This window comes from Petaurus breviceps, unplaced genomic scaffold (genome assembly GCF_028583685.1).
Source record: "Petaurus breviceps papuanus isolate PSGF00001 unplaced genomic scaffold, PetGlider_PUasm1.0 90574, whole genome shotgun sequence".
In the NCBI taxonomy this organism is placed as follows: Eukaryota; Metazoa; Chordata; class Mammalia; order Diprotodontia; family Petauridae; genus Petaurus; species Petaurus breviceps.
In genome coordinates, this window is record NW_027187277.1 from 3,313,486 (window position 1) to 3,328,129 (window position 14,644).

Sequence of the window (14,644 nt, forward strand, 5' to 3'; positions counted from 1 at the left end):
TCAACTGTTTATTTGTTTGTTTTTCATGATAGACATTTTCCAAATCCCCTTTATTAGATAAATTCCTTTACAGAAGTCAATAAATCTCACTTAAAAGGTAATGTATTACATATGGCTTCATACAGCTATCATACTATCTTGCCTTGAATCCTTTTGGAAATTTTTGAGACATACATTATGCCAGATATCAAACAAATAGGCAAGGGACAAACAAGCATTCAACAATGATGGTCTTTTGTTTTGATAAAACTGCTCTAGGCAAAACCCCACCTTAAAATCTCTGTAACCTACAACTACAGGCACTCCAAAGAAAGAACACATTAATAGGAATGCCCAATTAATTTGTTCCACTGCTCCTGGCATTCATAACAAAAAGCCATCAACTTTCCTTTTGCCCCACAATCAAAATGTTCATCCCCTAAATGGCAGGTTGGTATCAAAGTGGAACTCTGTTCTTTACTTTCATGAACCAACAGGAAAACACAAAATAATTCTCCAAGGCCTGGACACAGTGACTCATTGGTGGTAATTGGAACTAGGTACTCCTAAACTTTAACTGACTGCAAAGAAAAAAAAAACTATTAACATCTTGAGTAAGCTGCTGAAACTCAAACTATTTCCAAGAGAATTTTCAAGGACAAAAAGTTGTTGATAAAAGGCTCCTAGGGCAGTCTTTTAAAGTGCTGTATTCAGCAAAAAGCTAACTCTTGAACTTAAAATGAAAAGAACTTGTTTCTTTGAATTTGTTTCAGTACTTGCTTAAAATTAGAGAAAAAATAACTGACTACATGTCAGTGAGTTGGAATAAAAATTCGAAGACTGACTTATTTTAAATGAGTTATGCATAAAAATTTGATATATAAGTAGTTCTTCAAACTATAGGCCTCATTCATGGCAATTTAAGTCTCTGTAATCTTTACTAACAATTCTAAATTTCTATGAAATTCATTAATAATTTATAGAAAGGACACCTACCTTGCAAAATTATAAAATGTTAGTGATACAGAAAAAATCTAATTCAATCTCTTCATTTACCAATGAATAAATGCAAATCCACCAATGTGACTTCTACAAGGTCATAGAGCTAGGCATACTCAAATCAAGTAACAGTAAGTGAGTTCCTATTGTATACAATATTGTATACAATTGTATACAATATTGTATACAATTGTATACAACTAGATATTAAGAAGATACAGAGTACAAGAGATTTATAGTCCAGGAAGTACAATAAAAAAAATAGAGGAAAATCAAAGAAAGTTCAGAGAGGAAACACAGGCAAACATGACAATTTTAAAACTGATATGGTAAAAATTTGTGGTTTCATATACGATCCCCTTTTTCTTTTCCTCTTTATATAGCTCAAGGTTACTGGTTCTTGTTACGTTCAGAATAGTTGCCTTTTTGCATTGGTAGATGGAAGTTTCTCCCTGGGAATTTTCCTACATTATTAGTAAAATCACTGTGGATTACTTCATCATCATCATGGTGGGGTCCCTGATGTGGAAAAGCCATAAAACATAATAAAAGTGAAAGCCATATCTTAAACTTTATGAAAGGTGGAAGCCTGGACATGATGACCTGTTAAAATCATAATTCAGATACTGAGTCATAGCTCAGATAATGTGTCCAGTAACAGCCATAACACAAACACAGTGACCAGTTTGTGACCAGTGCACAAACCCGCTGTTTGGGCCTTTGCTCAATAGCATTGGCACAACGCCCAAGCTCAGAAGTGAGCTCATTACTGAGCAGAAAACCCAAAATATTCACCAATCAGTAGCCGTATAGCTCCTCCTCTCTTTGTTTGATTTCTATAATTGCTCCTGGACTTTGTGATATCCAACCTATATTCTGACTGCTGCTCCAGACTGATGATTTATTAAATTCTGGGCAGGGATCCATCATTCTGCCCAGTGAGTAACCCAATTTATTAAACTATCTATAATCAACATGGAGTCCCCAGTCTCTTCCTTTGGTAGCAAACTTGTCCCACTGTTGAGGGTGGTGGGGAGAAGACCATAAATATCCCTGTGCAGGGGAATTCTGGACCTTACAATCTTCATCATCATTATCACCATCATCATCACACAATTCATCTTTTTTTTTGTTTAAACTACCCCAGAAGGCAATTTTTAAAAATGTTATCAATCTCAAGTTTTTGTTTTTGTTTTTTACTTTTGGCACAGTTAATATGTGCATTTAGCAGGTAGGCAGGGGTTTGACTGCAATGATGTAAAAAGTCACAGTCTTTTAGCAGTTGAATTTCTCCAACTTTCATTCAACAAAACCTGTTTTTGATAAATAGCTTCAATTAATGAGATGGTTGTGGGTATATAGGAGTAAGGTGAGAGGTGTAGCTAGTTTTTCAAATTATTTTTCCCAAGCCTCTACGAAAGTTCTGCTCCAATGCCAGGTAAGCCCTGATCATTCCACCATGTTGGAAAAGCTTCAAGTATAGTCCCAGAATGAGTCTGTGTTTGCTTTTTGTGGACAAACCTAAGTGTGGAGAGTTTCCTCACTATTTGGCTGACCCCAAGGTGATAAATGAACTGCATGAAAGAAAGAAAAATAGAAAACAGTTCTCAGTCCTGTGTAGCCCCCTTCTGTTTCTTTAGCAACAAAGACTAGTAGAGAAAGTAGCCTAGATAATAAGAAAAAGCAGCTAATTGTTGTTGTTTTCAGTGATCTCAGTCATGTCTGACTCTTTGTGACCCCTTTGGGGTTTTCTTGGCAAATATACTGAGGCAGTTTTCCATTTCCTTCTCCAGTTCATTTTACAGATCAGGAAACTGAGGCCAGCAGGGTTAAGTGATTTTCCCAGGGTCACACAGCTACTAAGTGTCTGAGGCTGGATTTGAATTTAGGAAGATGAGTCCTAGTCCTGGTCCAGGCCCAGAACTCTATCCACTACACCACCTAGCTGCCCTCATATAGCTAGTTAATAGACCACTTATAGATATTAACTTAACTGTGGGTTTTCTTAATGTAAGAGCTTTATCCAATAACTAAGTTAATATGCTATTAGAGGCAGTGAATGATATTGATATTGACATACTTACTGATTGCCTTTGAGTGCTACATAAATTATATTCATTTTGGTCACTATTATTAAAAAGGATAAAATTTAGCTAATACTATAAATTATTTGGCTCTTATTATTGATAAATTATTGAAGCCAACCATCTCTTATGTACTTAATATATTTTAACTCCAATTTTTATGACTTTTTATGTATTATATAGTAGTTAATAAATAGCAAGGTCCCTCAAGGTGTGGACTATGTCATATTTTTGCATCCCAGACATCTAGCAAAATCCCTTGCACCTGGTAGATGTTTTGATAATTATTTGTGGAATCATTTAATCTCATACATCTATGCCATTAGTCACATAGTGGGACTCAGAATATACAGAAAGCTCACTAGAATAGTGCTTAACAGCAGTAGCCAAACAAGTCAAAGCAGACATCCCATCTCTATTATCCTCTTCCTTGCCAAACTTCTTGAAAACTTGATTATACCCAGTGTCTTCACTTCTTCATCATCCATTTGCTACAACTCCTTGCAAGTTGGCAACTTCATCCATCTCTACGGAAAGTGTTTTTTTTTAAAGTCCAGCAATAACCTATTTATTAATTATATATTACATTAGCCTTTTGAAATCAAACACTAATAATAATAGCAATAATAGTTAGCACATATATAGTGCTTTAAGGTTTACAAAGCACTTTATAAATGTTAACTCATTTTATCTCAACAACCTGAGAAGTAGGTGCTATTATTATACCCATTTTACAGAACGAAACTGAGACAAGGGTTAAATAACTTGTCCAGGATCAAAGAAGCAAGTGTTTAAAGCCAAATTTGAACTCAGGTCATCTTGATTTCAAGCCCTTTAATCACTGTGTGTGCTACTTCAATGTCTTTAAAAAATAAAAAAGGAAATTATGACAAAATCAAAGGCTAGCATAATGCCTGGCAAATTGTACGTACTTACTATGTGCTTGCTAATTGATCAACTATTTCTTTTTTTTTTTTTTTAGTATTCTAAGGCACTTTCTTTTTTTTCTTTTTATCTTTTTTTAAATTTTTTTTAGTTTACATCATTCATTTTCACAAGATTTTGAGTTACAAATTTTCTCCCCAATTTTCTCTACCCACCACCCCAAAACAGCATTCCCACTGAATATCCCCTCCCCCAATCTGTTCTGTCCCATACCTTCTCCCATTCCTACTTTGACTTTCCAGTAGGGTACGGTGGATCTCTATGCCCCAGTGCCTGTATATCTCATTTCCCAGTTACATATAAAATATTAATAATACACACACACACACATATATACATATATATTAAGCATTTGATTTTAAAACTTTGGATTCCAGATTCTTTCCCTTCCTCCCTTGTCACCCACCTTCACTGGAAAGACAGGCAATTCAATATAGGTTGTACATGAGTAGCTATGCAAAACATTTCCATAGTAGATATATTGTGGAAGACTGACTATATTTCCCTCTATCCTATCCCACCACCCACTTGCTCTATTGTCTACTTTGATCCTTTCCCTTTTCAAAAGTGGGTACTTCTAACTTGCCTCCCATCAGCCTGCCCTCCCTTCCATCATCATCCCTCTCTTCCCCTTCCCCTCTACTCTCCTGTAGGGTGAGATACCCTATTTAGTGTGTATGTCATTCCCTCCCTGAGCCAAATTCAATGAGAATAAGGTTGACTGATTCCCTTTTGCCTTCCTGTTCCTCCCCTCCATTGTAACAATTTTCCCTTGCCTCTTCTATATGAGATAATTTACCCCACTTTGTCTCTCCCCATCTCTTCTCATTATAATCCTCTCTCACCTCTTATTTTCACCTTTTAAGTATCATCCCTTCCTATTCAATTGGTCCTGTGCCCTCTGTCTATGTATAACTGTAGACATATATACACACACTCACATATGTATTCATATGCCCATATACACATATATACATATGTATACAGGTACACATATACACACATATACATATATATACATTTCTATTCCCTTCAGCTATTCTCATACTGAGAAAAGTTTCATAAGTTACAATTATCATTTTTCCATGTAGATTTTATAAGTAGTTCAGCTTTGATAAGCTCCTTATGATTTCTTTTCCTTGTTTATCTTCTCAAGCTTCTCTTGCTTCTTGCATCTGAATGTCATATTTTCTATTCAACTCTGGCTGTTTCATCAGGAATGCTTGAACGTCCTCTATTCCACTGAATGACCATATTTTCCCCTGAAACATGATACTCAGTTTTGCTAGGTAGGTGATTCTTGGTTTTAATCCCAGCTCCTTTGACCTCCGGAACATCATATTCCAAGCCCTTTGATAAGTCTTTTTAGGCTTCTCTGAATTGTTCATCCTCATCATTCTTACAGCAAAGGATCATAGGATTTAAAGCTAGATGAAAGCTTAGAAATGAACTTGTCCAACCCATCTTGTTTTATAGAGGGTGAAAGAGAGACACAAATAGAGGAATGACTTGCTCAGAGCCATACAAAACATTGGTGGTGGAACCAGGAATAAGAACCCAGTTGCCTTGATTTTTTGCCTAATTTCCTTTTCATGAGAAAATACTTCAGAGTTTAAGTCAGAGTTTAAGTCAGAGTTTAAGGATTTATTCCCAACCTTGGAATGTCTTCCTTCCTCCCTTCCACCTACCCACCCTTCTTAGTCCAGCTTCATGCCCACCTCCTTCATAAAACAGTCTCTGAGCATTCCAGTCTACATCTCTTCCTTCCCTAATTCCCACTGGGATTTGTATTCTAGTTGGTTCACACATGGTACTTTGATCTCCCTAACTAGATTATAAATTATTTAAAGGAAAAGATCATCTTACACATTTTTGCACACACACACACACACACACACACACACACTCCACAGTACCTGGTAGAGGGCAAAGCTCTATGAATACAGGTGCCACTGATTGATTTCTTCACTCTAGAGAGACCTCATCAACTACTTGATTAGCTCCCTAAGGGCAAGGTTGATTCCCAGAGCAATTAACCAACAATTCAGGTGTCTTCAACAAATAGCATCAAAAAAGTGTGTGTGTGTGTGTGTGTGTGTGTGTGTGTGTGTGTCTGTGTCTGTGTGTCTGTGTTTGTGTGTATCTGTGTCTGCGTGTCTGTGTTTGTGTGTGTCTGTGTCTGCATCTGTCTGTCTCAGGGCTTCTTTTGACCCAAGGACATAATGTTGGCTGGGAAGTCACTGATAGAAGAGGGAGTAGGGACAAAGTTCCATCTTATTAACATTAGTACTCTTCTAGGGATGCTACATGTATATGAATCATAGAGTATCATTATCTCCAAAAATTTCAATGTGTGAGTCACCCAAAGTGAAATGGAGAGACACACAGTGAATGTGGATAGAACCAAGAATAAAACCAATGAAGAACTGTGTGGCTTAAGTTGTATAAAAGATATCAGAGAACTTTGTAACTGGAAGAGATGGACTGATCACACAGGGACAGGGAGAGGTAAAAGATGGACAGCCCTGGTGCACCACTGGTACCTATGTCAAGTCAGAAGGCCTAAATGAAGATCTCTAGTATACTGAATGGACTCCTTGTGAAGATTTGATAGGAGTTCATGGCACAAGATGAGAAGATGTGAATTGGTTGTAATAACTACCACTTAAGAGCAGAGGTTTAGAGATGAAAGGGACCTTAGCAATCATCAAATATAACACCCTCATTTTGTAGATGTAGCTACTGAGGTTCAGAGAAGTTAGGTGACCTGTCCAGGTTCATAAAGCTAGTAAGTGCCTGAGGTGGACCTGGGTCTTTTGGGCTCCTGTAGAATCTCTGCTTTAAAAATCTCTCTCTTTTTTTAGTAAAACTGAAAATATTAACAGCTTTTTTTTTTTCTAAAGCCCTTTCCAAATTCCTAGTAAAAGTCCTTGAAAAGGAAGATGATTGATAGAGGACAAAAAAATTACATGCCATATTACATTACCAAAAATAAAGAATAGTTGTATATACAGATTATGAAATATAATATGCATGCATTATATTTGGCATATTAAATATCAATACATTTATATGTTTTATTAGTACATTCAAGTATTTTATATTACATTTATATTAATGGATTGATACATTAATACATTAAATGTTATATGTGTACATTGTATATATATATATATATATATATTACTGTGTGTAATATATTGTGTATATTATTACAAATACATTGATTGGTGATAACCAAACTTATCTCTCGTTGGGTTCCTACCATTACCCACCCCACCAAAGCTGATTGGTTCCTGCCATTACCCACCCTTCTCCATTAAAAAAGGATTAAAATATAATTAGAAGGGAGGATTCTCTGTTTACTCCAATAATAGGGAAGTAATGCTAATTTACTCAACTATTCTTGAATATTAACTCTGAATATTAACCCAGTATTTTAATAAAGCTTTTTGTTGTTCAAGATTCCTATAAATGTGATTTCAAACAGTCTTGGTGTATAGAGTCATGCTGAAGGTCATAGGGAATTATGCAATTTTGGACAACTCTCTTTTCAAACCAGAAATGACTTGATATAAATTCTTGATAAATTAAATAAAATAGTTTCTAGTACAGAAGCTTTAAAATTCAGAGTAGAGCAAAGTATTGATGTTTTTCTTTGACATTACATTGCTTCATAAGGGAGTAAGTACCAAGATCAATGAGAGCCTTCCTTTGAAGGATCAGTATTTTTCCACAAATAACTGCTCAGGTCACAACTCTCCTAGCCTCATTCTTTCCATAAATGCATAACAATTCTCTGAGTACAACATCTCAGGAGCCCTAGCTCACATCATTACCACAAAACAAACTGCTGGTTACTTGATGAACACTCTCTCCCTATGATTATTTTAGTTAGTTTAAAGCTTAAAGGAACAAATTATGTTGCATTAGCTGTAATAAATTTAATACCCAAAGGCTAGAATCACTGTGATTTATATCTCAAAAGTGATAAAAGCCTTTAATTTTCCTGACATATACCTGCCCTCTGATTAAAGAATGCCTACTATAATATAACAAAATATTATGAACCCAAAGGGATTTTTATTAAAGTTTCCAATTCCAGTTTATTAACTCCTAATTGAGTAGTGCTTTTCAATATTAACACCATTACAGAATGCCACAGCACCCATGTATGCCCACCAGTGGACCAGGATTGCCATTACTGAAGCCAACTATCTCTCATGCATTTATATTTTCACTTATATTTTGTTGTATGGTCCCTTAACAGACTGTAGGCTCCTTAAAGGCATGGACTGTGCCTTACATTGCGCCAGGTGCAACCCCAGCACCTGATGCAGTGCCTTGCATATAGTACAAGCTTACTAAATATTGTGGAATCAGTAAATCTTATAAACCAAGGATAAGAGGGTATAGCTAGTTCACTAAGCTATTGCTAGTGCCACCAGAAAAAATAATTCAGAGTGAACATACCATCTCTATCCTCTCCATGCACTGACAAACTTCTTAGAAAAGTTGACTACACTCAATGTTTCCACTTCTTCATGATTCATTCTCTTCAGCACTTTGCATTCTGGCAACCATCCTGTAATGTTAATGGGACTTAAGATCTTCCCCACCCATTAATAGGAATCACATGGAAGCCATTAATGAAAGCTTGCTTAGGAGAGGCTTGCTTTTGGGAAGACTCTCACACCTTTTGCTAATTTCTAATTGGGCATGGAGTCAAGAGGGTTGTGATACCTTCTGACTCTGGCTGTGTGTGTGTGTATGTATATATACTCTGAGATGGTAATTTGCTTTGGGGGCTCACTTATAACAAATATCTTGTGATTCCCTGGTTGAGTGGCTTTATGTTCAGAGCTCCCCAACTGCTCATATGTAAAGGCTCTCTTGATCCAGGGTTGTACGTAAAGTGTATAGCAATGTTGCTTTGATTCACAGTCAACGCCCTGTCTATTGGTCTTTATTTCTCTGCTTGTATTTTCTCTGAAGTTCAAGGTGCTGACTTTTCCCCTGAACTAGTGAATGTAATTTAAAAAGATTGTTGAGCCCTCAAATAACTATCTTTCCTAGTAAAGCAGATCTAAGAACCTGTGCTAGCAGTCATCCTGGGTGTGCCAGTGTGGTTGCCGCTATACATCCCCACCTCCCACTAAAACTACTTTCTCAAAGGTCCTCAGTGACCTACTAATTACATAATCAAATAATCCTTTTCCTCCTAGACTTCTCTGAAAGTATTGGTACAGCTGACAGCACCTTCCTCAATAATTTCTTCTCTTTGTTTCTGAGACATTATGCTGTCCTGATCCTTCCTCCCAACCCTTTCTCAAACTGCCCCTTCTCTGCCTTCTTCCTAAGTTACTTGTCATTTACCTGAGTCTGAGTACAGGTGTTCTTAAACCTCACTCCTCAACCCTTTTTCCTCCCCACTCTCTCCCTTGGCAAGGTCTTTCACATGGAATCACACTACAAGTTCATTATGAGTCAACAATGCAAATTAGGAAGGATCTCCCCCCTCCCATCTCAATGACTTTACACTAGTGGTTCCCCATCCCTGAAATGTAGTCCCTCTTCACCCCCTTTTTTCTTCATGATACAACTCAAGCATCACCTTCTACATGAAACCTTTCCTAATCCTCCCAAATGCTAGTGCTCTCTCTCTAGCAATTTTGTATTTATTTGTGGTTTTGTATTTGTTTTGTATCTATATTTGTGTTTTGTATATATTTTGTATATATGTACATTTTTATACTTATTTCATATGTATATACTTATCTCCCCAGATAGAACATAAGCTCCTTGAGAGCAGGGATGACTTCACTCTTTATATTTGTATCCCTAACTTCTAGTACAGAACCTAATAACAGAAAATTGACAAATGTTTGTTGCTTGATTGCTCATGAAAATGTATTTTAATATTAATAATGTAATAATATTTATATATAAATATTTTACATAGAAATATTTTATATTTCTATATAAATGTTTTGCATATAAATATTTTTATATTTATATAGAAATATTTTACATTTTATATATTTATATGAAATACTTATATTCATCAGCAATATTTATATTAATATTTAATATTGATAATGTATTTTGAAAAAGGAGGGACAGTTCTCTTATCTATGCCTTGATCAAACCACATTTCAAGTATGGTATTCAGTTCTGGGTGTCATAGTTTAGGAAGAACACTTACTAATTAGAACACATCCCAAGGATGGCTAAGAGAATGCTAAAGAAACTGAAAACCATTCTTATAAGGATGCGCTAAAAGAACTTTGGCATAAATCCTAGAGAATAGCTTTGGATGAGAATAATAGCCATATGCAATTATTTAAAGACAACATTTCATGTGGAACTAGTGATTTGAATTTATAGACATCTCAAAGTCAGCATGTCCAAGGTGAGATTCATTATTTTCCCCCCAAAATCACCCTTACTCCTAACTTCTTTATTTCCAAGCAGTATACCACCATCTTTTTAATCTCCCAAGTGTAAAATCTCAGAGGCATTCTCAATTCTCACTCTTCCTCACCCTCTACATCCAATCAGTGGCCAAAATTGGAATCTATTTCCCTACATCACTCACATCTGCCACATTTTGCTCACATGGCCACAATCTTGGTTCAAGTCATCATTACCTCTGGGTTGGTCTACTACAAGAATCTCCTAATTAGTCTGCTTTCTTCTAGACCCTTTTCTTTCCAATGGACTGTTTTTCATGGTTGGAATACTCTAAATCTTCACCTCTGTCTTTTGAATCCTTAATTCCATTCAAGGCCCAATTTGGGTGACACCTAATGCCTTTCCTGGCCTCCTTCCTAATTATTAGGGTTTCCCACTTCTCCACCAAATTACTTTGCATTTACTTTAACATACTTTGAATTTGCTTCTCTGCATGCATTTTTCTTCCCCTTTCCTTTGCCTGTCTCCAGTAAAATGCCAATAACTCAATAAGAAGAATTAGACTGAAGTTTTCAGGGGTTTTTTACTTTGTATTCTAGCACGCAGAATGGAGCCTAGCACCTAGTAGATACTCAAACATTTCTTGAATTAAACTGAATCCAGATGAAGTAGGTCCTCTCTTACTATCTCCCTACTTAACTTATTATCCACTCCCTATTTACTATTTTGGTTCTCTTCATTTCCATTACATTCATACCTCTACAGAGCCAATGTAAGTAAGTACAAAATGAAGTCCCAAATTAGAGATATATTCTGAGGTAGAATATTGTACCCACTAGGATGCTTTGACAATAGCTGACATTAAATAAAAAGTGATGATTGATTGATCATCAACATCATCATCAACCCTCCATTCAATAATTCTTCCCTAGAACTCTGTAACTTCAGAAATAAGATCATTGAAGTAGAATAAAGACACACAGTCTTTATTGTGAAAAGGAAAGTGAAAGGAAGCAGAAAATAAGATTTATAAACTCATAAAATACCAGAGATGGGAAGAGACTTGATGAAATGAATTTTTAAAATACCAATTATAGGGGTGGCTAGGTGGCACAGTGAATAGAGCACTGGCCCTAGAGTTAGGAGGACCTGAGTTCAAATCTGGCCTCAGACACTTAACATTTACTAGCTGTGTGACCTTGAGCAAGTCACTTAACCCCAATTGCTCTGCCTTCCTCCCTCCAAAAATAAAGAAAATAGAAAAAGTAAAATACCAATTATATCATTTCTATCATAAATGGATCCTGGAGGATCATGACTAGGTTTCAAAGCAAAGTTCCTATAATGTCTATAAAATAGCTATTATTTATGTAATGCTTTAAGATCTGCAATGCACTTTACAAATACTGTCTTGTTTTGCCCTCATAACAGTCCTGAGAGGTCAGTACTAATTTTATTCCTATTTTAGAGATGAAGGAACTTGGATGGACAGAAGTTAAGTGATGTGGCTGGATCAGTAAGTGTCTGAGACCAGGTATGAACTCAGGTCTTCCCAGTTGTAGGTCTGGTGCTTTACCCACTGAGGAAACTAGCCACCACCTAAAAGCCACAAGTGTCATAACATTGTAAAGTAAGACAGAGAGATGGCATAGTATAAAGGAAAGAGATTATATGATGGCTACTATCAACTAGCATGCTGGCATGCCTTTAGTAGGTCATGAATGAGTGCTGCATTGTATTGTATTGTTATTATAGCACTTTACAAGTAGCAGATTTTTGTTCTGCTCAAATGAATGATCCAATATAGGGTGGCATTATAGTAGGTACCATGGACCATCTCTGTGACTATGTCTATGTCTCAATATGGCAAGATGCCTTCATTTCTTTGGGTATTCTCTACTTATACTAGATTGAATACATGGTCAGGGGCTGTATTGCACAATGGATAGAAAGCCAGCTTTCAAGTCAGAAAAAACTGGGTTCTACTTCTGGTCAGACACATCATGGCCATGTGACACTGGGTAAGTCATTAACCTTTCTGTGCTATAGGTCACTAAGGCTAAGGTGCCAGAGAGTAGCTTATCCAGCCCCCTTTACTAAAGCAACTACCTACATACCAATGGTAGAGTTTCTTCCCTATCACAGCAATCATGAGTCTGTATCAAAAGAAAAAGAAATGCTGCTCTGTGCTGCTAGAAGGCAGAAGCAATGAAGAAACAGGTCTGGTCTAGAATGCAGCCCAGATTTAAAATTGATTGGTTAAAAGAATGAAATGCTTATGGAATGAGGTAGAAGGCATTTTTGAATCAATGAGTAAGCTTTCTGTTTCTCTTCTTCCACTAAGTAATTTGCATGCCATTGAACCTATTTAAATGCTGCAGAATGGTCTTCTCATAATATGAATGTCTCTGTGAGTGAATTGGGCTTTATTTGTGATTCACAAAAGATAGCTCCTTGATATTCATACTCTATGGCTCCCTCATCAGGTGACCCTGACCTCTCTAAGGTTATACTCATAAAACTCTGAACTCTGGCATCTCCTGCCAGCCTGGAAGGGCTCCTGGTATAAGCCTATAATAGATTGTCCTCCAATGACTAACTGAGCTAAACTGGAAGAGGCTCGTCACCAAAAGATGGGTCACTAAGTGATTCTTTTTGTTTTATTTTTGTCATAACAACTCATGAAACTACCACAGGATGACACCGAGGGAGGGATCCCAATCAGTAACAATGGATGGAGGACTTGTGTTGACAAAAGCAGAGACCTTGTGAGGTCTTTAAGAGTATCCAAGAGGTAATAAATAAAAATGCCCAGTTTACATGCATTGGCAAACTCAGGAACTATCTGCGGAAGGTATTGTAAACATTTTGATATCCACAGATTAAACATCAATTAGTTTATGTATTAGTTTAGGTATCAGATTTGATATGAACAGATGAGGTAACTCTATTTCAATGGGGTATATTTCCTTTCCTTTTGCATTAAGTATCTGGAAACCAGGCCATTGCAGCATTTTCAGCAGTCTCCTTGCTGTGCCCCTACTCAAGTAGCCTATCCCTTCCCCCTTCTTCCTGTCCCACTTCACATCATCCTTTTACATGTTGCTTTACTCTCATTGGAATTTCATCTTCTTGAGGGCAGGAACTCCCATAGGAATAGAAGCAAAGGTTTGTATCCCATTACCTGTCATGACTGTAATAAGGGCACAGTGTATGACTAATATAGGTGGCACAGTGGATAGAGTACTAGGCCTGCATTCAGGAAGACATGAGTTCAAATCTGGCCTCAGACACTGACTAGCTGTGTGACCCTGGCAAGTCATTTAACCCTGTTTGCCTCAGTCTCCTCATCTGTAAAATGAGCTGGAGAAGGAAATGGCAAAGCAGTACAGTATCTTTGCCAAGAAAAACTCAAATGGGGTCATGAAGATTCATACACACCTGAAAATGACAAAATAACAAAAATTCCCCTGCTATTGGAATCGTTGGTTCACCCTTTCCACCCTACTTGATGCTGATTTTTCACTCAGCCCTAATCTAAATTAAAGTGAATTACTGAGAAGCAGCACGAAGAAAAGAAAGGTCACAAGAGTCACAGATAGATGTTCAACCTGCAAAAAACTTTGGAGATTTTCTGTCTACTGAAATCCAGAAAGCATAAGGTCAAATCCCCATGGAGGCTTACCTTCTTCATCTCTGTAATAATGATGATAATATTTTGTCCTATCTTATCTTAAGGATATTTGAACTAGCTACCTTAAGTCTGCTAAAAGGATCAAAAGAAATATTTTATGAAAAAATTATTTGGAAATTTCAAAGTACTTCATCAGTCTCAGCTACTCTTAAAATTTATAAGGTTGTACAATTTAGCATATTCTGTTCTGCCCAGTAAAATAGAGGCATCTCAAGGCTGATGACTATCTCATGTTTGTCACGGTATCTTGAGCACCTAGTACAGTATATGGGACTTTTTTTTTTATCCATATGTGCAGTTTTTTGGGTCAGAAATACCATCAACCCATGCAAATTGGCCACTATTTTGCAATATTATTTTGCCTTAAAGAGTTGTCTGGGGCACTGACTGCTAATGGTAACACACCTAATGTGTGTCAGTGATGGAGCTTGAATTTGGTTTTCCTAGCTCCAAGGCTAACTCTCTAGTAATGATATTATACTGCCTTTCTCCTAGCACATTGTAGGCTCTTAATAAACACTCAATGAAG